Source organism: Ovis canadensis, chromosome 21 (genome assembly GCF_042477335.2).
Source record: "Ovis canadensis isolate MfBH-ARS-UI-01 breed Bighorn chromosome 21, ARS-UI_OviCan_v2, whole genome shotgun sequence".
NCBI lineage: Eukaryota > Metazoa > Chordata > Mammalia > Artiodactyla > Bovidae > Ovis > Ovis canadensis.
The window spans coordinates 22,804,932-22,829,123 of record NC_091265.1 but is presented as its reverse complement, the minus strand read 5'-3'; the positions used below and the strand labels follow the sequence as shown (position 1 = coordinate 22,829,123).

The window sequence follows — 24,192 nt, the reverse complement described above, 5'->3', positions numbered from 1 at the left end:
ATACATGTTTATTCAAGGAGATGCAAGATATAATTCAGTATACTGACAGTGCTCAACCATATAAGAATTCTAGACCAAGCCAACAAGTCAGCGGTGACCTCTGGGACCTGCAGCCCACAGGTCCTCTGGCCATTGTAACCCCACCTAGGTCTGAGGGAAATAAAGTCGTGTTTACTTGGCAGTATTTTTCATATACTTTGCCTTGTATGTGGCAAGTATACTAGGAATATCTGTGCTAGGAATTTGGAAAGCAGAGATAAATAAGACATTGTTTTCTCCAGAAATCTATAGTTTAATGGAGAAAAAGGAACATGTTTATATGCTGGTGTAACAATATGAGATTTCCATTTGTATGTTGGTATAATTCAGTGGAAAAAATTACATTGCTGCAGTTGCATTATCCCCTGTGGGGAGGGCATCATTTTTTTCCTCTGGAGTAAATGGCCTTCTGTGTGACAGAGTAACTTATTTATTTTGGTGTGTAGAAATACTGAGAAGAAAGGAAGTAAGGATTACAGAGAAAGCAAGGGAGAAGAATCAGTCATCATGGTGGCAGAAATCTGGTTGGAGGCACAGAAGTGTGCAGGGGAGAGTGATGTGGAAAAAAAAACGTGGACTGGAAGAAATGTTACACTGGATAGAGTGGTCATAGGACTTTTATCTGGATAGAGGTTAAGGTGAACTCTTACGAAAACATTAACACAGGAAAGTGTAAAAATCATAACCATGCATTAGTTTTTCTCAAAACACACACATCCTGGCTCAAGAAATAGAGCATTATTAGAACCCCAGACACTATTTATCTCATCCTCCTTTTGTTGCTTTTGTTGATAGTAGTTTGGCGCACACATAGATGCCTGTGTGAGCGGTTGTGCTGTGCTAAGTCGCTTCAGTCCTGTCCGACTCTTTGGGACTCTATGGACTGTAGCCCGCCAGGCCCCTCTGTCCATGGGATTCTCCAGCAAGAATGCTGGAGTGGGCTGCCAGGGATTAAACTCATGTCTCCTGCATTGGCAGGGGGTTCTTTACCACTTGAACCATCTGGGAAGCCTGTGTGAGTGGTTACTTGGTGGCATAAAGCTAAGGAAGTGGAGAATCTGTGTTCAGTATCTGGATTGTACATGACAAGTAGAAGACAAAGGAAGTGAAATGTGAGGGAAATAGTTTGAGAATGGACAACTAGAGTTATTAGAAACCAGGAGAATGTGAGCTCAGTGGAACTGACCCATAACTCAAGGTAGGCTTGTCACTGAGCGAGGCTTAGCATGTGCGGAAGCACGAGGACTTAAGTGGGTGTGCCGCTTTAAAACGCAAGAGCGCTATCAGTGCAGAGGCTGGCGCATAGCTTTCATGCGTTTAAGGAATTAAAGAGGAGGCATGAAAAATGTAAATGACGAATTTGCAGAGTTTTGACTGGAGCAGAGGAGTTGGGATTCCTTTTTGTAGCCACTGCAGAACCAAAGATCTTTAAAAATGGAAGTAACGTGATAAAACCTGTTCTTTACATGGACAGCTTAAGGACTAGTTTTCAGCATAAAAGGCAGGAGGAAAAAGCTAGTGTCAATCTAGAGGAGTGGAATGGGGTGGGAGGTGGGAGGGAGGTTCAAGATGGAGGGGATATATTTATACCTGTGGCTGATTCATGTTGCTGTATGGCAGAAACCAACACAACACTGTAAAGCAATTATTCTCCAATTAAAAAGAAATAAATTTAGGTTTTTTAAAAAAGAGAGAAGATTCAGTAGATTATTCTAATTCCTGAGGTGAGAGATGATGAAAATCTAAACCACAGCAACAGTATAAAGATTTGAGTTCAGGCAGCAATGTACAGGAGGGAGCAGGTATGGAAGTGTTCAGACAGAAGAATTCATAGTATTCAGTCACCAGTTGGTGGGGAAGGTGACAGAGGGGAATACAGGAGGATCCCTTAGTCCCACATCTTGGGAGACAGAGTGGATGAGTGTATCATCTACTTAAATTGGAGAGGCAGCGAGAAGGAGCTCAAACTGTGGGGCTGTGGTTGAAAAAGTTATAATGAGATTAGTTTTGGACACGTAAGTTTGAGATGATCTCAGCATATGGAGGTGAGAATGTTTGTGTGTTAATGTCATAAAGAACACCACTGGAAGTTACCGGAGGTGACAGGGAGAAATCATAGCAAGGAGACAGTAAATGAATGTGAGTGGTTGACAGAGAATAACTGTAAAGGAAATAGTCCTTAAATTGGTCCCAAAATAGAACAGCATACCGTTACTAGAAAACAGTTTTAATTCTCTGTAGCTTTTCTAACTGGTTACTTAAGTGAACAATTAGGAGAATTAAATTATATTCTTAATGCTTTTAATTTATTAGTATTCATTTAATTTATAATTTAACTGACATAATTATGCATTTCAAGTAAAGTTTACTGAAATCAGGTAACTGTTATCAGTAGATAAAGCTGTAGTCTAACAATACCACATAGTTTAAGGTTCTGAATGCTTAAAAATGAAACAAAGGTGACAAAAGTATAAGCATTATAGACATTATTAAGTTACAGGTTTTAATTAGACATCAAAATTGGGATGGGGTGGTAGCAATTAATAAAAAGTAGAGGAGGAACTTGCGGTATTAGGTAGAAGGGAGAAGAAATCGAATGAACATTCTTTTACTGTTATGCAGTACAATACAGCTACTGTGCAGTAATTTAAAAGGTCAAAAAATGCGAAAACCAAAAAAATTAAAGGCAGTGAAGATGTATAGAAGCAACAAAGTTAAGATGAACAAACAGAGAGGAAACCTGTACAAGTGGAGAGGAGTCACCAGTTGCTTTACTGTCTCAGTGTACTAAGTCGCTTCAGTTGTGTCCTCCTCTTTGTGCCCCACAGACTGTAGCCCACAAGGCTTCTCTGTGGGATTTTTCCAGGCAAGAATACTGGAGTGGGTTGCCATTTCCTCCTCCAGGGGCTCTTCCCAACCCAGGGATCTAACACACTTCTCCTAAGTCTCCTGCATTGGCAGGTGGGTTCTGTACCACTAGCTCTACCCAGGAAGCCTCTTTACTGTTGGAGGGTATCTGCAGATTCTGAACTCAGGCTGATGATCCAGCTTGGTTTAAATGAAGGGTCATTAGTTTCCTAAGTTTTCCGTAGAAAGTGCCACAAAATAGGTAGCTTAAAGAAACAGAAATTTATTCTATCCCAGTTCTAGATGCTAGAAGTTTGAAATCACAGTGGGAGCAGGGCCTGACTCCTCTGAGACTCTGTGTAGACTCTTCCGTGCCTCTCCTGGCTTCTGGTTGCTGCTGCTACTGCTGCTAAGTCGCTTCAGTCATGTCCGATGCTGTGTGACCCCATGGACTGCAGCTCACCAGGCTTCCCCTGTCCCTGGGATTCTCCAGGCAAGAGCACTGGAGTGGGCACCATCGCCTTCTCCAATGCGTGAAAGTGGAAAGTGAAAGGGAAGTCGCTCAGTCGTGCCCAACTCTTGGCGACCCCATGGACTCAGCCCACCAGGCCCCTCCGCCCATGGGGTTTCCAGGCAAGAGCACTGGAGTGGGCGCTGTCGCCTTCTGTTAATCCTTGGCATTCCTGCGCTTTTGGCTGCATCACTCAAGCTCCTGCTGTGTCTTCCCACCCTGCTTTCCCTCTGTATCTCTCATCTCTGTGTCCCTTCTCTCTCTCTCCCTCAATAAATAAGGATTTATTTGTTGGCTGTGTGTGGGCTTTCTTTGGCTGTGGCGAGTGGGGGCTACTCTCAAGTTTCCGTGTGAAGGCTTCTCATTGCAGTGGCTTCTCTCGTTGGGAGCATGGGCTCTAGGAGGAGCACGCTTCAGTAGTTGCAGTGTGCTGGCTTAGCAGTTTGTCTCCCAGGCTCTAGGGCGCATGCTCAGAAGTTGTGGCACATGAGTTTAGTTTCCCCATGGCATGTAAGATCTTAGTTCCCAGACCAGGGATTGAACCACTAACCCCTGCACTGGCAGGCAGATTCCTAACCACTGGACTACCAGGGAAGGCCCTGTCCCTTCTCTTCTTTTTGTCGTATTGAATTACAAGCCCATCCTCCTTCAGTCTGACCTCATTCTAACTAATTACACCTACAGTAACACTATTTCTAGTGAAGTCACATTCTGAGGTTCTGGGAAAGGACAGGAATTGGGGTTGGGAGAGGGGGTGGTGTAATTGTACCTAGTATATGACACTGCTGGAAGAAAGAAACAAAAAATGTTTGGATATTGAAGTGATCTGATGTGTGAATTTGTAAACTCCAGGAGACCTAACTGCATGATAGTCATTTGACCTCATGCTTCACTTGCTGATTCTGGAAGCTGCATGAGAGGCTCATGACTTTGAAAGCAAAGACTGAAATCTTACACTGTTTTGTGATATTTGGAAGAAAAGCACCACTTGAGGAATGAAAACTGCTCAAACTTCCGTTAGGTTTTTACTCATGCTCTATTTAGAAACATTATGGTGCAGGAGGTTAGAGGACAGAACTAAAAATATAAAAATCTAAGGCATTCAGGTTAGGGGATATGTTAGCTAGTTGTTGTTGCTTAGTTGCCAAGTTGTGTCTGACTCTTCTGACCCCTTGGACTGTAGCCCACCAGGCTCCTCTGTCCAAGGGATTCTTCAGGCAAGAATACTGGAGTGGGTTGCCATGCCCTCCTCCAGGGGGTCTTCCTGACCCAAGGACTGAACCTGTCTCCTGCATTGGCAGGCAGACTCTTTACCACTGAGCTACCAGGGAGGCCCTCATGCTAGCCAGACTCTCAATTAAAATTCCATGCCAACTGTCCTGTAAAGATGTTCTTAATCAGAAGCTGATTACGTCTGTCTTCTGCTGCAACCTAGTCTATCTCAGTTACTTTGAATCTGGAAAAGGCAAACCAACCCTGGGGGGAAAGTAAAATCCAGTCCATATGGTTACCTTATATTCGATATCTGGCGTTAAAAAAAAATACTGTGATGTGTCAAGAAGCATAAAAGGTGACCAGTAACTGAGAAAAATAAGTCGATAGAAGTAGACTGACAGAAGATCTTGGATGTTACAGTTTGAAGAAAAGGACTTTAAAGTATCTATAATCAATATGTTGAAGCAAATTGAGTAAAGGATTGAAAAATGAATGATGAGAACTTCAACAGAAAATTTGAAATTATAGAAAGAATTAAGTAGGCATTCTTGGATTGTAAAATGCCATATCTGAAATTAAGAAATTTTATAATGGTTAACAGCAGACTGGACACAGGAGAAGACATGATCAGTGAAATCAAAGAAAGAAAAGCAGAAAAAAGTCAAACTGAAACACAGAGAGAGAGAAAGAGAGTTCAGAGAAAATGTCACATGTGAGACATGGTCAGATGATCTAATGCAGGTGTAACTGGGCACTGTAAGGAGCAGAGAGAGAAATGTCGCAGAACGAATGTTTCAGGGAATAATATCTGGTGAATTTTCAAAACAGATGCAAGTCTTTAATCCACAGGTTTAAGAAGTTCTAGAAACCCTAAAAATGAAATACTTAATGGAAATCACAAGTACTTTCATTATAGTCAACCAAAACATTTTAAAAAAGCCGTCTTAAAACCCTAGAGAAAAAGACATATTTGCATCAATGGAACAAGACAAAGAATGACAGCTAATTTCTCAATGAAATCATGAACTTAAGGGAAAAAAGGAAAGCTGTTTTTAAAGGAAAAAGAAAATTGAGAAAAACGTAAATGAGAAAACCTACCAATATAGAGTGCTATACTCAGTAAATATATCCTTCAAAAATAATAAATTTTGAAATGTATAGAAATATCAAATAAGAAACATAAAATCAAATAGATCATATCTGTGGCTACCAAAGGGAAGGGGGGAGGAGAGTGGGGAGGAGAGGGGGGAGAAGAGGGGTATGGATGATGGCAGTCAAAAGGAAGAGGGGAAGAGGGTGGGATGATTTGGGAGAATGGCATTGAAACATGTATACTATCATGTAAGAAACGAATCGCCAGTCTATGTTCGATACAGGATACAGGGTGCTTGGGGCTGGTGCACGGGGATGATCCAGAGAGATGATATGGAGTGGGAGGTGGGAGGGGGGTTCAGGATTGGGAACTCATGTACACCTGTGGCGGATTCATGTCAATGTATGGCAAAACCAATACAGTATTGTAAAGCAAAATAAAGTAAAATAAATAAATAAAGTATTTCCTCTATTAGAAAAAAAAAGGTACAAACTTACAGTTAAAGGATCAATAAATACTAGGGATGTAATGTACAATATGATAAAAATAATTATTAATAACACTGCTGTACATTGTAAAGGAAACCTGTTGAGAGAGTAAATCCTAAGAATTCTCATCACAAAGAGAAAAACATTTTTTTTTTCTATAAAGTGTCTACATGAGATGACAGATGTTCACCAAACTATTGTGGTAACCATTTCATAGGGCTTCCCTGGTGGCTCAGATGGTAAATAATCTGCCTTCAATGCAGGAACTTGGGTTCAGTCGCTGGGTTGGGATGATCCCCTGGAGAAGAAATGGCTACCCACTCCAGTATTCTTGCCTGGAGAATCCCACGGACAGAGCAGTTCATGGGGTTGCAGTGTCAAGACACAACTGAGTGACTAACACTTTCACTTTTCATGATGTATGTAAGTCAAATCATTATGTCATACACCTTAAATTTATGCAGCACTGTATGTGAATTATATCTCTATAAAACTTGAAAAAATAAAGGGAAAATAAAGATATTCTGAGGAAGAAATATGATAAATTTGTTGACAGTAGCCTACATTATAAAAAACACTAAAGGAAAATCTTCAGCCTGAAAGAATCAGAGATGAAAGCAGAGACATACCGGAAGGAATGAGGAAAAAGCATGAGTAAATCTGACTGTTGACCATTCAGAGCAACAATCATGACAAAGCAAACAAATCATAACAATGTAGTATATATAATACATATAAAATAAATTATATGGCATGAACCAAAAACACAGTGAAAGCAGATAAACAGGTATAAATATTTGTAAGATTCTCAAATGTAAAGAGCCAACTTAACATAGTTTGTATTAAGGATTCACTTATATTTATTGAAAACTCAAAATGAAATGTACTGAGATTAAATAAAAATGCTCATAGAGGTGACAAAGTAGGATAATAAAAAGTACTGATTAATCCAAAAGAAAGTGGCAAACAGGAAAAAAAGAATTAAAAAATTAAAGAAAAATTGCATAAATAGAAAAAAATAGCAAAATAAGTAGCAAATGAGAGAAATAGGAAATAGTAATAAGCTACACTCCAACTGGGTGATTTTCATGGTATGTATATCTAGCCAAAGACTTGTATCCATAGGATATAAGAACTTTTAAAATATATATTAAGAAGTAATCAATTCAAAGAAATATGCAAAAGACTAGAAAAGATACTTTACAAAAGAGGATACCTATATTTCCAATAAGCATTTGAAATGGAACTTAGCTTCCTAATGCATAATGGAAATGCCAATCAAAATCACAATATAATAATCCAACACTAACAATGTTTAAAGTGAAAAAAGATAATACCAACTATTGTGAAGGGTGCACAGAAACTTGATTTCTTACACATTTCAGTGGAAGTTTAGTTCAGTTAGTCTAGAAAACTGCTTGGTAATATCTAAGAAAGCTAAACATATGCTTAGCTTATGACCTAGCAATTTACAGGTGTACAGTACATTTAACAGGAATTAGGATATGTGTTTGCCAGATGGTATGTATAGAAGTGTTCATAAAAGCTTTATTTATAATACTTAAAACTGTGAATAATCCAAGTTTCCATCTATAGGAGAACTGATAGATAAATTCTGCTCTATCCATACAAAGGATCACTACACAATAATAACAAAGAATAAACTACTGATACAGGTAACAACAGGGATGAACCCTACAATATTTTGAGGGGGAAAGGCCAGACACAAAAGGTAACTAACATTTGATTCCATTTATATGATGTATGCCGGGAGCCAGCGTGAGGAATCCCACCCATGACAAGGTCATGCGGAGAGGCCTGATGGGCAAGGCGAGTCAGGCCTCAGGTTTTCCCCCTAGTATTTCCTGAGCATGTACCCCAAAAATAAGAATCTGCCTGCCTTATTGTATTGTACTTTTCCACTCTTCTGACACACTCTGGAAAAAGTTAATTCAGGGCTTCAGTCTCCTGCAAAAGAATGTCTCGGCTTAAAACCCCCTCTGATAACTCTCTAGCTTGCCTAACAGGTTCCCCTGGACTTTTTACAGCTTGTGAATTGCTTACAGCCCTCAACCGGAGAGTCACAAAGCTTAAAACATCTTAAAGATACAGATCCTTTTCTAAAGAGCTAAAAATCATATTGGTGATAGGATTTCACTGTTGACTCAATGATTGCTGCCAGGCCTCCATATTCTTTATCTTTTAGGCACCTGGGAGGATATTAATCAATGTAATCAGGATATGGAAAAAGGTATATAGTAGTTTTGATGTTAGTAACACTAGACGTTTGAATTAATTACTTTTCTTTTGTTATAAATCACTGTACTCCTTTTACTTGTTATAAATTGCTGTATCTTTGCTATGTAAGAATGTAACTTTATTTAGTGTTTTCTGAGAGTGGCACCAGACTTTGAGAAGGTCAACACAAATAAGTCTTCTGGTTGACAAACCCTTATCAGAAAAAAGGCTGTAAAATGTTAATTGGCCCTTTTGGCCGGAAGATGATGTAAATCACCTAAGACTTGTGTATACAACTAGGTATGCAGAGAGAAAAGCCTGGTTTTGATAAGAGTCTGGGCTGCTAACGCTGCATAATTTTGTATTACCCATTGATGTCTATGTACAATCAAAAAGTATAAAAGGCCTTTCTAGACAATAGAGGCTGGGCCAGTCATTGGAAGGACTGGTTTCCCACGTGTCTCCTCTTTACTCTATTTTCTGGCTGAATTCCCATCTGGAACGTGGAGGCTCGCCATGTCTACTTACTTGCCCTGGCTTCTAAGATCCATGAGAGAGGGAGCCCAAGGTGGGGCACCCCCCGCTATTCAAGAGGACGCCAGTGACCTAACATAGATGGTGCAAGCTCCTTGTCTGGAACTTTACCGGCTTTCCACGTAAACCAAGTTATTCAGCCTCTTTCTCCACTAAAATTTCCTACTATACTATTTCTTCTTAATCTCTTTATATCTCTGATTAAATAAATAAGTTTTTTCCTCGCCTACTCCATCTCCCCTTTGAATCACCCTGGATCCACTGGGGCTGGACCCTGGCAGATGTACAAGGGTAGGTGAAACTGATGGGCATTAAGAAATGTTATATTGGAGGAGAACAAGAAGGCGGAGGAGTAGGTGGGCGTGGAGTACATCTCTCCACGGATACATCAGGAACACACCTTCAGACACAGAAGTGCGTGCAGAACACCCGCTGAGAGTGGACAGGAGGACCTGACCAGGGGAAAAGAATATATAGAGCATGCAAAACTCAGTAGGACGAAAGAACTAGGGGGAGAAACAGGGCTGTTAGTAAGATTGGACCTGCCGTCGGCGGGTGGGGGAACTGAAGCAGGCATCCGATCCCCACATCGGGGCAATTGTCTGAGTCAGAGGAGAAACCTTTAAGGCTGAGAGTGAAACAGCTGAGCTGTGGCGGCCTAAATGGAAGGAGAATCAGACTGGCCTTGCCACAGCCATACATACCCTGAACAGGGATGCAGGTCCCCCAGAGGGCGCAGCAGCTGGGAGCTGGAGTTCAGGGATTGCCAGAGCAACCCCAGGGTGAGGGCTGTTGTTGACTGCAGAGAGGACTGAGGGGATGTGAAGGAGGAGAGTGTGGTGCGAAATGCCTGTGGAGGAAAGCCAGGCAGCCATGGAAGCAAGGCGATACTGCTGAGTCATGCGTAGGGGGTACAGCCATCACCATAGCCTCTCTCTTCCCACATGCCAGCATTGGCAGCTTAACAATAGACAGGCTGGCCCATCAAGCGCCTGACCTGCCAATGTACAGAATAGGACCCAAGCCAGGGATGCCCTCTATGTGTCTGATGCACCAAACAAGAGAAGGACCCCAGGCAAGGGAGCCCTCTAAGTGCCTGAATGGGCACAGCTACAGGGAGAGACTGGCCAAAGAGGCCTTCTGATCACCAGCTACAAGAGGTTGAAAAAGACGCTGATTGGGCCGTAGCTCCTGCAGTGGAGGAAGTCCATGTCCTTGCACTCTTGGTGCCACAAGGGTTTCCGCGACCCAAGCAGCTGCGCCACCTTCATGCTCAACCCTCACTGGGGCAGACCTGCCACAGGCAAAAAAAAAAAAATGCGTCTATGCACGCAGGGTCACTTCGGTCATGTCCAACTCTTGGCAACCCTGTGGCCTGCCAGGCTTCTCTGTCAGGGGCTTTCTCCAGTCAATAATACTGGAGCGTAACTGGCCAATACTGGTTGCCATCCCGTTCTAGAGCACTATATTTCCTACTACCCTCGCCGCCAACCCCACTGAGTTCCTGGTGCTGCCAGAACCCCTGCAACCCAAGCAGCTGCAGAACCTCCACACCTGGCCCTCACTGGGGCAGACCCAGGTCCTCCAGGACAGCCTCAGGAGGAAACCCCAGTGGATGACCCACATGCAGAGGTGGAAATGAAACCACAATTGAAACCCAGGGTCAGTGTGGCTAAAGAAGAAGACTCAAAACCTTCCCCAAGCTGTAAAAGCTGCAGATTAAATCCACATGATCAACTAAGCAGACTCTGTGCCTATGGAATATATAAAAGGACATTGAAAACTCCCACAAAAGAAAACACACTACTTCTGATAGCTATGGACACTGGAGGCAAGAACACACAGGAGTAGGACCAGATTAGAATCTGAGCCACCCCCACTGCAGGTCCAGAGACCAGCACAGTGTTGGAGGGCATCATAGGGAGGTGAGGTAGACTGTGACTCCCAGTGAGCGAAAGGACTCTGACAGCAGTCACTCAAGAGAAACATCTGTTATTCTTATGTTTTGACTTGTTCTGTAGATTCTTTTGGATGTTTTTTACTTTTTTCTTTTTCCTCTTTTTCCCTCCCACCTCCATTGTAGTTGTCAATTTTATTGACACAGTAAACTCTAATTGAGCTTTCGAATTATTTTTTTTTCACTCAGTCACATTTTTTATTGTTGTTATAAACCTGTCTCTACTTTGGCCTTTCTCAGTTCAGTGGAGTTGTCCCTTTTTCTTTCTTCTTCCTCTCTTTTTTTAAAATTTTAATTTTTAAACCTATTATTATTTTTCCACATTTATTCCTTTGTTTACTTTTCCTACTGTTCTTTTCCCCTTGTGGTTAATCTTTAATGTATATAAATCTTCCTCTACCTCTCTTTTCTTTGCATATCTATTCTGTCTTTCCTTTCCTCTCCACATATTTGTTAATTTTGTGTTCATTGCTTTATTCCCCACTTGGAATCTTGCTTTAGTTTTGTTTTCTAGTTTGTGCATTAGTTAGTTTTGTCCTTAACTGGTAGATATAATTTTTGGTTTCCTTTGTTCACTGGGTAAATCTATTGTACTTTATTTTTGTTGAACTATTTTGATTTTATTTATTTATGAGTGTATATGTGTATTTTCCGTTATTTTAATTATTATTTGCCTGATTTGTAACTGCCATTTGTCTGGGGTTCATCTTTGGTTTCTCATTTTTGGATATCTGACTTAATCTCACTTAAAGCCACAACAGACCACTTGTGGAATCTTCATTCATGACCAGAGAGCAAGCCATGAGCCTTTGGAGTGGGAACACTGACTCCAAGACCCCAGATTATCAGAGAACTAACCCTAGGGAGTATCAGATAGTGAGAACTCACACAAAGGAAACCACTTGAATACAAGACCCAGCATCACCCAACCACCATTAACACCATGCAGGATGCCTCATCTAAACAAGAAACAAAACAAAAATACAAACCCAGTCATCAGCAGACAGGACCACCTCACTCAGCCTTGCCCATCAACAAAAACGCAGCACAAATTTTTACCCTATATGAAGCTTATACAAACCAATGGACCAAACATAGGAGGGCAGAAACCAAGGGGAAGAAAGAACTCAACCTTGAAGGCTGGGAAAAGGAGACCTCAAACACAATAATTAAAAAAAAAATGAAGAGGCAGAGAAATAATACACAAATGAATAAACAAACTAGAAACACAGAAGTCCAAATAAATGAAGAAGAAATTACCTGAAAAAGAATTCAGAAGAATCATAGTAAAGATGATCAAAAACCTTGAAAACAGAATGGAGAAAATACAAGAATAAATTAACAAAGACTTAGAAGAATTGAAGAATAAACACACAGAGACAAACAACACAATTACTGAAATTAAAATACTCTAGAAGGAATCAGTAGCAGAATATTTGAAGCAGTAGGATGAATCAGTGAGCTGGAAGATAAAATTGTGGAAATAACTTCTGAAGAGCAGAATAAAGTAAAAAGAATGAAAAGAACTGAGGATAGTCTCAGAGACCTCTGGGATAATATCAAACACACCAACATTAGAATTATAGAGGTCCCAGAAGAAGAAGAGAAAAAGGGTATGAGAAAATTTCTGAAGAGATTATAGCTGAAAATTTCCCCAACATGGAAAAGGAAACAGTCAATCAAGTTCAAGAAGCACAAAGAGTTCCATGTAGGAAAAATCCTAGGAGAAACATGGCAAGACACATACTTATCAAACTAATGGAGACTAAACACAAAGAAAAAAACATTAAAAGCAGAAAGGGAAAGGCAACAAGTAATATACAAGGGAAACCCCACATGTTTAACAGCTGATCTTTCAGCAGAAACTGCAGGTCAAAAGGGAATGGTAGGATATAAAGTACTGAAAGGGGAAAACCTACAACCAAGATTACTGTATCCAGCAAGGATCTCATTCAAAATTGATGGAGAAATCAAAAGCTTTTCAGACAAGCAAATGTTAAGATAATTCAGTACCAAGAGAAGATAAAGATCTACAGAATCAAATCCCAAACAATTAAGAAAATGGCAATAGGAACATATATATCAATAATAACTTTAAATGTAAATGGATCAAATGCTCCAACCAAATTACATAGACTGGCTGAATGGACACAAAAACAAGACCCATATATATGCTGTCTACAAGAAACCCACTTCAGACCTAAAGACACATATAGACTGAAAGTGAGAAGATGGAAAGATATATTCCATGCAAATGGGAAGCAAAAGAAAGCTGGAGTAGCAATCCTCATATCAGACAAAACAGACCTTATAATAAAGAATATTACAAGGAAGGACACTCCATAATGATCAGGGGATCAATCCAACAGGAAGACAGCACAACTGTAAATATCTCTGCACTCAACATAGGAGCACCTCAATACATAAGACAAACACTGCTGCTGCTGCTGCTGTTGCTGCTGCTAAGTTGCTTCAGTCATGTCCGACTCTGTGCGATCCCACAGACAGCAGCCCACCACGCTCCCCTATCCCTGGGATTCTCCAGGCAAGAGTGCTGGAGTGGGTTGCCATTTCCTTCTCCAATGCATGAAAGTGAAAAGCGAAAGTGAAGTCACTCAGTCGTGTCCAGCTCTTGGCAATCCCATGGACTGCAGCCTACCAGGCTCCTCCATCCATGGATTTTCCAGGCAAGAGTATTGGAGTGGGGTACCATTGCCTTAACAGACATAAAAGGAGAAATTGACAGTAACACAGTCATAATAGGAGACTTTAACACCCCACTCACACCAATGGACAGATCATCAAAACAGAAAATTAATACAGAAACACAAGTCTTAAATGATACATTAGATGAGGTGGATCTCATTGATATCTTCAGGACATTCATCTAAATGCAAAAGAGTACGCCTTCCTCTCAAGTGCACATGGAACATTCTCCAGGATACACCACATCTTGGGTCACAAATCAAACCTCAGTAAATTTAAGAAAATTGAAATCATATCAAGCATCTTTTCCGATCACACTGCTATAAGACCAGATATCAATTACAAGAAAAGAACTATAAAAAACAGAACACATGGAGATTAAACAATATGTTTCTATGTAACACACACACACAAAACAAACAATATGTTTCTGAAGAAATCAAAAAGGTTACTGAAGAAATCAAAAGGGAAATAAAAAAAATTTTCTAGAAACAAATGACAGTGAAAACGTGACAACTCAAAACCTATGGGATGTAGCAAAAGCAGTTCTAAGAGGGAAGTTATAGCAATACAATCCTACCTCAAGGAACAAGAAAAACATCAAATAGACAACCTAACTTTACACCTAAAACAACTGGAAAAAGAACAAAAGACTCCACAATATTATCAGAAGGAAAGAAATCATAAATATCAGAGCAGAAATAAATGAAAAAGAAATGAAAGAAACAATAGTAAAGATAAATAGTACTGAAAGCCGGTTCTTTGAGAAGATAAACAAATTTGAGAAACCTTTAGCCAGACTCATCAAGAAAAAAGAGAAGAATCAAATCAACAAAATTAGAAATGAAAAAGAGGTTACAACAGACAATGCCAAAATACAAAGGATTTAAGAGACTATTTTGAACAAACTTATAGCAATAAAATGGATAACCTGGAAGAAATGGACAGATCCTTAGAAAAGTGCCATCTTCCAAGACTAAACCAGGAAGAAAAAGAAAGTGTGAACAACCCAGTTACAAGCACTGAAATTGAAGCTGTGATCAAAAATCTCCTAAAAAACAAAAGCCCAGGACCAGATGGCTTCACAGTAGAATTCTATCGATAACTAAAGAAGAGCTAATGCCTATCCTTCTAAAACTCTTTCAAAAAATTGAAGAGGAAGGAACACTTCCAAACTCATTCTATAAGGCCACCATCACCCTGATACCAAAATCAGACAAAGACAACACAAAAAAAGAAAACTACAGGACTATACCACTGATCAACATAGATGCAAAACTCAACAAAATTTTAGCAAAAATAATTCAGCAACACATCAAAAAGCTCATATACCATGATCAAATTGGGTTTATTCCAGGGATGCAAGGATTCTTCAATATATACAAATCAATCAATGTGATATACCATATTAACAAATTGAAACATAAAAACCAAATATTAATCTCAGTAGATGCAGAAAAAGCCCTTGACAAAATTCAGCACCCATTTATGATTAAAACTCTTCACAAATGTGCATATAAAGAACCTACCTCAACATAGTTAAGGCCATATATGATAAGTCTACAGAAAACATTATTCTCAGTGGTGAAAGACTGACAGCATTCCCCCAACATCAGGAACAAAACAAGGATGTCCATTTTCATGACTACTATTCAACATAGTTTGGAAGTCCTGCCTACTGCAATCAGAGCAGAAAAAGAAATAAAAGGAGCCCATATCAGAAAAGAAGAAATAAAGCTCTCACTATTTTCAGATAATATGATACTGTACATAGAAAACCCTAAAGATGCTATCAGAAAATTACTAGAACTAATCAATGAATTTAGCAAAGTTGTAGGATACAAAATCAATACACAGAAATCTCTTGCATTTCTATATACTAACAATGAAAAATCAGAAAGAGAAATTAAGGAATCAATCCCATTCACCATTGCAACAAAACTAATTAAATATAGGAATAAACCTAGGAATAAACTTACCTAAGGAGACAAAAGAACTGTACACAGAAAATTATGACACTGATGAAAGAAATCAAAGATAACATAAACAGATGGAGAGATAGGCCATGTTCCTGGGTAGGAAGAATCAATATTGTGAAAGTGACTATACTAACAAATGTAATCTACAGATTCAGTGCAATCCCTATCAAATTACCAATGGCATTTTTCACAGAAGTAGAACAAAAAATTTCACAATTCATATGGAAACCCCAAAGTACCTGAGTAGCCAAAGCAATTTTGAGAAAGAAGAATGGAGCTGGAGGAATCAACCTTCCTGACTTCACGTTATACTACAAAGCTACAGTCATCAAGACAGTGTGATTCTGGCACAAAACCAGAAATATAGACCAATGGAACAAGATAGAGAGCCCAGAAATAAACCCATGCACCTATGCATACCTTATTTTTGACAAAGGAGGCAAGAACATACAATGAGGTAAAGACAGCCTCTTCAATGCTGGGAAAACTGAACAGCTATATGTAAAAGAATGAAATTAGAACACTTCCTAATACTGTACACAAAGATAAACTCAAAGTGGATTAAAGACCTCAATGTAAGACCAGAAACTATAAACCTCTTAAAGGAAAACATAGGCAGAACACTCGATGACATAAATCAAACCAAGACCTACTTTCTAGAGTAACAGAAATAAAAACAAAAGTAAACAAGTGAGACCTGATTAAACTTAAAGGCTTTTGCATAGCAACGGAAACTATAAGCAAGGTGTAAAGACAACCCTCAGAATGGGAGAAAATAATAGCAAATGAAACAACTGACAATGGATAAATTTTCAAAATATACAAGCAGCTCATACAACTCAATACCAGAAAAATAAACAACCCAATAAAAAAGTGGAAAAAAGACCTAAACAGACATTTCTCCAAAAAAGACATACAGATGGCTAACAAACACATGAAAAGATGCTGAACACCACTCATTATTAGAGAAATGCAAATCACAACTACAATGAGGTATCACCTTGCACCAGTAAGAATGGCCATCATCAAAAAGTCTACAAACAATAAATGCTGGAGATGGTGAGGAGAAAAGGGAATGCTCTTGCACTGTTGGTGGGAATGTAAATGGATACAGCCACTATGGATGACAGTATGGAGATTCCTTAAAAAACTAGGAATAAAACCACCATATGACCCAGCAATCCCACTCCTAGGCATATACCCTGAGGAAACCAAAATTGAAAAAGACACATGGATCCCGTTGTTCATTACAGCACTGTTTACAGTAGCTAGAGCATGGAAGCACCCTAGATGTTCATCAACAGTTGAATGGATAAAGAAGTTTTGGTACATATACACAACGGAATGTTATTCAGCCATAAAATGGAATACATTTGAGTCCATCTAGTGAGGTGGATGAACCTACAGCCTATTTTACAGAGTGAATTAAGTCAGGAAGAGAAAGATAAATATCATATACAAACGCATATATACGGAATCTAGAAAAATGGTACAGAAGAATTTATTTGCAGGGCAGCAATGGGAAACAGACATAGAGAATAGACTTATGGACATGGGGAAAGGGGAGGAGAGGGTGAGATATATGGAAAGAGTAACATGGAAACTTACATTACCATGTGTAAAGTAGATAGCCAGTGGGAATTTGCTGCATGTCTCAGGAAATCAAACAGGGGCTCTGAACCAACCTAGGGGAGTGGGATTGGGAGGGAGATGGGAGGGGATATATGTATACCTATGGCTGATTCATGTTGAGGTTTGACAGGAAACAAAATTCTGTAAAGCAATTATCCTTCAATTAAAAAATTTTAAAATTTTATATTAATGGAGCATGTTATTGACTGGGATTGGGTATGAGAGAACTTTCTGATATTATTTCTTTACAGAGAAATATGGTATTTACAGAGATACCATACAAATATGGATGGCATTTACAGAGATGTGTATATATATATATTCATAAAACATAAATTCACTTGAGGTATGTATTTTATGAAATTACTATTAATTAATCTATGACATGCACCACACACATATAAATGAAAATGCCTCAATAATGTGTGTGTGGGGGGTATGGTGTCCTTAAATAATAATTTGAAAATGTTATTTCTTCTTTTTTTTTGATAAAAAATAACTTATCCTCATTCTGGAATGTTTGGAAAATACAGAAAGATAAAAGGAAGAACATTTGTATTTTTACAGTTAATAATGAGAGTAAACTTTTCTCAATAATGAGTGAATTTTTCTTATGTTTATTAATAATTTCTAATTGTTCTGTGAAGCATTTGCTAATATATCCATTGTACATTTGTTCTGTTTTTTATTTTTATGTTTTAAAGTTGGATGGGTTTTTCTTGTAAGAAGTAAATATTTAGACTGACATATTGGCCTTTTTTCCCTTTTTATTATGTTTTTAACACATGGAATTTAAATTTTTTTATTTAATTAAAACCACCAGTGGTTTCGCAAATATTGACATGAATTTAATGTATAGTATGTGAATTACTGATGATATTCCAAGTGATTTGAGGCTATACATTAAAATATTTTGTATTTATTTTGACACACTTTCAAATATATAAATATATGTGCATGTGTATAATTATAATACATTTTAATTTCATAGAGATTATTGCCTAGGATGAGGTTAAAGAAGAAATGTTTTTAAAAGCTGCTAAGAAAAAATTAAATAAATGAAAGCTGGTAAATTAAAAAAAAAAAACAAAAACCACCATGCAGAAGGAAAGGGCAACCCACTCCAGTATTCTTGCCTGGGAAATTCTATGGACAGAGGAGCCTGGTGGGTTACAGACCATGGGGTCACAAAAGGGTTGAACACTAACTTAGAGACTACACAATAGCAACATGAAAAAAAAACATGAAATATTCTCAGTCTCATATACTGTATCATTCTTTTTCTGAGTAAAACCTTCCTAATCTGTATGCAGGTCAAGAAGCAACAAACAGTTAGATCTGGACATGGAACAACAGACTGGTTCCAAATCAGGAAAGGAGTACGTCAAGGCTATATATTGTCACCCTGCTTATTTAACTTATATGCAGAGTACATCATGTGAAATGCAGGGCTGGATGAAGCACAAGCTGGAATCAAGAGTGCCGGGAGAAATACCAATAACCTCAGACAAGCAGATGATGCCATCCTTATGGCAGAAAGCAAAGAAGAACTCAAGAGCCTCTTGATGGAAGTGAAAGAGGAGAGGGAAAAAGTTGGCTTAAAACTCAACATTCAGAAAACTAAGATCATGGCATCTGGTCCCATCACTTCATGGCAAATAGAAGGGGAAACAGTGGAAACAGTAACAAACTTTATTTTCTTGGGCTCCCAAATCACTGCAGATGGTGATTGCAGCCATGAAATTAAAAGACGCTTGCTCCTTGGAAGAAAAGCTATGACCAACCTAGACAGCATATTAAAAAGTAGAGCCATTACTTTGCCGACAAAGGTCCATCTAGTCAAAGCTGTGGTTTTTCCAGTAGTCATGTATGGATGTGAAAGTCGAACTATTAAGAAAGCTGAACACTGAAGAATTGAATGCTTTTTAAGTGTGGTGTTGGAGAAGACTCTTGAGAGTCCCTTGGACTGCAAGGAGATCCAACCAGTCCATGATAAGGAAATCAGTCCTGAATATTCATTGGAAAGATGATGCTGAAGCTGGAACTCCAATACTTTGGCCACCTGACGTGAAGAACCAACTCACTGGAAAAGACCCTGATGCTGGGAAAGACTGAAGGCAGGAGGAGAAGGGGACGACAGAGGATGAGATGGTTGGATGGTATCACCAACGCAATGGGCATGAGTTTGAGTCAGCTCTGGGAGTTTTTGATGGACAGGGAAGCCTGGAATGCTGCAGTCCATGGGGTTGTGGGGAGTCGGACACGACTGAGCGACTGATCTGAATTGCATCCCTCTACAGTGATTTCTTTTTTCTCCATAGTTTTCTTTTTCACACTTAAGTATTTTGCTCATCTGGGTGTGTATGTATATACGTATACAAGTGTGTGTGTATATACATTGTGGTATGAGGCTACACCAACATTTTTTCTCTATAGTTAGCCAGTTGTACCAATATCTGATTTCATAGGCGTTATTGATGCTTTTGAACTGTGGTGTTGGAGAAGACTCTTGAGAGTCCCTTGGACTGCAAGGAGATCCAACCAGTCCATTCTGAAGGAGATCAACCCTGGGATTTCTTTGGAAGGAATGATGCTGAAGCTGAAGCTCCAGTACTTTGGCCACCTCATGCGAAGAGTTGACTCATTGGAAAAGACTCTGATGATGGGAGGGATTGGGGGCAGAAAGAGAAGGGGACGACCGAGGATGAGGTGGCTGGATGGCATCACGGACTCAATGGACGTGAGTCTGAGTGAACTCCTGGAGATGGTGATGGACAGGGAGGCCTGGCGTGCTGCGATTCATGGGGTCACAAGGAGTCGGACACGACTGAGTGGCTGAACTGAACTGACTGATGGCTATTTAGTGGAAGTCTTCCAGGCACTGGCGTTCCGATGGCTGCCTTTCTCAAAGATTGTTGTTACATGAGTTTTCTGTTGTTTTACTTTTGTTACTGATACAGTCATCAATACTTTAGTGGGAAACCAGAAGAGGCTATACAAAAGACTGCTATCCAGGTGTTACTATAAATCATTAGTTTAAAGAAAAATAAACTGTACTTAGAAAATTGTACTAAGGTAATGTTAGTGTAATCACTTAGCTGTAATCTATCAGGAATTAATTCCTAGGAGTTGATCTCTAAGATGGCTCTACTACTTATTCAGTGTTAAGTGTTTCCTGCTAAATGTTAAACTTTTTGGTTACTCAGAGCTTTTCCTTTAGCTCATTCTATATAAGGCTACTGCTAATTTTAGACTCAGGTTCATATAGTTCTCCTAGCTCTTATACTTTGCCTTTTAAGAAGTTTCTAAAAACAAAAACAGCAGTTATTCAGCTATGAGTATTTCTACTCTTTGTATCAAGTCATTTTGCTTATTGACATATCTATTAGATTTGGGTGCTATAGAGAGTGAATAAGGTGAAGATTTCTTGCCTGTCATGAATTGTAAACTCCAACTTACCTCTCCAACTCAAAAATGGTTGTCTTATACACACTGCTTGATGAAAGTATATTTAGGAAAACACTACTCATATTCAGTAGTGTTACAGAATAAACTACCTGGGGTCTTTTTCAAAATGTAGATTGGGATACTGAAAGGACATTTGAGTAAATAAGGAAATATGGTCAAAAGTAGAGATTACTGAATATTGAGGTATCTATTACTGTATTCCATATTATATACAAATAATATTTATTTTTTGTATTTTTTGCCTATATGTTAACTATTATAGAAGGCAAATTTGATTGTGATTTTTAAAACTAAAATAGTCTCTCTCTTTAGTGTAGTATGGACTTCCTTTGTGGCTCAGCTGGTAAAGAATCCACCTGCAATGTGGGAGACCTGGGTTCGATCCCTGAGTTGGGAAGATCTCCTGACCAAGGGAAAGACTACCCACTCCAGCATTCTACTATACAGTATTCTGTATAGTCCTCGGGATCGCAAAGAGTCAGACATGACTGAGCGACTTTCACTTAATGTAGCGCATAAGCTAAACTTCAGACCTGAGTGTTAGTGTCAGTTCTGGTGTTTTCCTGAGCAAGTTGTTTTGTCTCTCTAATTCTTGGTTTTGTTATCTTTAATGATAATGACAGTTCTTCTCTCATTGAGAAGAATAATGGAGGTATTACATATCCGTGTTCATCTTTATGTACACGGATGACACCTGTTGACAGATAAGATTCCAGGGGGGTGGGACTAAAAGAATGCTTTTCCATAGAGTGAGGGACAGCCCCTGAGCAGAGAAATCACATCAGAGTGTTCATGGGAAACACAGAGCAGCAGCAACAATTTCAAATGGAGAATTTTATAGAATAATTTCCATAGAAATAATGTTTCCATGGAAATCAAAGAGTTTTTCAAGACTGTATGTCAAAAAGCCTCCAATAGAAAAAAAAAAAAAAGTAAGAGAAAGAAAGGATTATTTCCAGGAGAGGACATTTCAGACAAAAAGGAGTTGGGGAGGAAGAACCCTAGTACAAAAGAGGGTGAAGACCAACTGGAAAAGTTTACTTAGCCACACTGGTTAGGGGCTGTCACTGAGTCCTAACTAAAGAGGAACCAGAAATGAGATTGGATCTGCAGCTGACCCTCCAAAATGCCTCCAGTGTAGCTACATAGAGTTATCTGTACACAATCATAGGATCAGTGCATAGAGGCTGTGTGCTCCCCAAATCTCAAGGGAAGAAAGAAGTCTGTGTCCTTCAGAAACTGGATGGACTTTCTGATGATGGCCATTCTGACTGTTTCGAGATGATGCCTTGTTGTGGTTTTGATTTGCATTTCTCTGATAATGAGTGATGTTGAGCATCTTTTCATGTGCTTATTAGCCACCCCTATGTCTTCTTTGGAGAAATGTCTGTTTAGGTCTGCTGCCTAGTCTTTGATTGGATTATTTTTCTGGTATTGAGCTTCATGCACTGTTTGTATATTTTGGAAATTATTATTTTTTTAAAATTTTAATATCTTTAATTCTTACATGCGTTCCCAAACATGAATCCCCCTCCCACCTCCCTCCCCATAACATCTCTCTGGGTCATCCCCATGCACCAGCCCCAAGCATGCTGCATCCTGCGTCAGACATAGACTGGAAATTAGTTCTTTGTCGGTTGTTTCATTTGCTGTTATTTTCTCCCATTCTGAGGGTTTTCTTTTTACCTTGTTTTTAGTTTCCTTCATAAGCTTTCCTTGCAAAAGCTTTTAAGTTTAATTAGGTCACAGTTGTTTATTTTTGTTTTTATTTCCATTACTCTAGGGTCATAGAGGATCTTGCTGTGGTTTATGTCAAAGAGTGTTCTGCCTATGTTTTCCTCTAAGAGTTTTATAGTTTCTAGTCTTACATTTAGTTGTTTCTTTAATCCACTTTGAATTTATTTTTGTGTCTGGTGTTAGGAAGTTTTCTAATTTTATTATTTTACATGTAGCTGCCCTCTTTTCGCAGCACCGCTTTTTGCATTTAGGTTGGTTCTAATGTGGTGGACAAACCTAGAGCCTATTATACAAAGTGAAGTCAGAAAGAAAAAGACAAATATTGTATTTTAACACATATATGTGGAGTCTAGAAAGATGGTAGTGATGAACCTATCTACAGGGTAACAGTAGAGATGCAGACATGGAGAACGCACTTTTGGACCCAGTCGGGGGAGAGAAGGTGGGATGATTTCCGAGAGTATCATTGGCACATATCTATGGCCATATGTCAAGTAGCCAGCCGGTGGGCCTTTGGGCTTCCCTGGTGGCTCAGACGGTAAAGAGTCTGCCTGCAATACGGCAGACCTGGGTTTGATCCCTGGGTGGGGAAGAGTCCCCAGAGAAGGGAATGGCAACCCACTCTAGTGTTCTTGCCTGGAGAACTCCATGGAAAGAGGAGCCTGGTGGACTACAGCCCATGGAGTCACGAAGAGTCAGACGTGACTGAGCTACTCATGCACGCAGTGAGAATTTGCTGTATGACACAGAACCCAAAGCCAGTGCTCTGTGACAGCCTAGAGGGAGGGGTGGGATGAGGTGGGAGACAGGAGGGAGCTTAGGAGGGAGCTTAGGAGGAAGGTGATGTATGTATACCCATGGTGGATTCATGTTGATGTATGGTGGAAACCATCACAATATTGTAAAGGAATTATCCTCCAATTAAAAGTAAAATAAAATAAAAAAAATTAAATTGAAAAAAGAAACTGGATAGAACTGTGAAAAATATAAACTTGGGTATAAAAATTGTGAAACAAGTCACAAGTTTATATTCACACACTTTTTTTTTCATGAAAATAAAACATAAAAACAAAGGAAATGAATAAGCATTTGAAGACTCTGGGCAAGAGTTAGCAGTATTTAAAGCAGGAGAGAAGCAAATGTAGTTTCACAGCAGGCTTCTGTGGTTTCTGGATTTCAATGGGCAGTACATCCCACCCCAGCATTCCTCTCCACTATTGCTAGATTAGGAACTTACATGAGGCTGCCACGTTCTCGTTTTCCCAAATACTGACATTTTAAGTCATCACAGATCAGCACTTACTACTTCATTCATTTCACAAAAGAAGGGACTGATAGAAAAAACATAGTATGGATGTGAACTTAGGAGAGGCATTACAAAGAAGTCCCTACATTGTTCCTATTTTCCTCATTTCGGTGCTGGTGACAGCTTCTCTGTAGACTGGAATTAGTTCCTGCACTAGGATTTCCACGTCAACCTCATTGTTCCAGTGCACTCTTCCGTTCCAGCATCATGATAAAGGCATTACACCACCAACTAAAACATTTCACTCCTTTGCAAACACATATGAGGTGCTTGTTACACAATGCGGGATAAATCAGTCTTAGCAAACCCTTTATTGGTTTTAACAAATCTTAACCTTTGCATTTTGACGTACAGATCAATATTGACCCTATCTGGTTATTACGAGTCCAGATTCCCTTTGGATTTGCTACAAATAAAACTGACCAAACCTTTTGTTTAAAAT

At 39.2% G+C, this 24,192-nt stretch overlaps 1 protein-coding gene across 1 annotated transcript in view; it reads right to left on the bottom strand.

Moving 5' to 3' along the window:
- The window catches only part of GRM5 (glutamate metabotropic receptor 5), a 786,169-nt gene that overhangs the window by 157,807 nt on the left and 604,170 nt on the right, over positions 1–24,192 (bottom strand). The window lies entirely within an intron of this gene.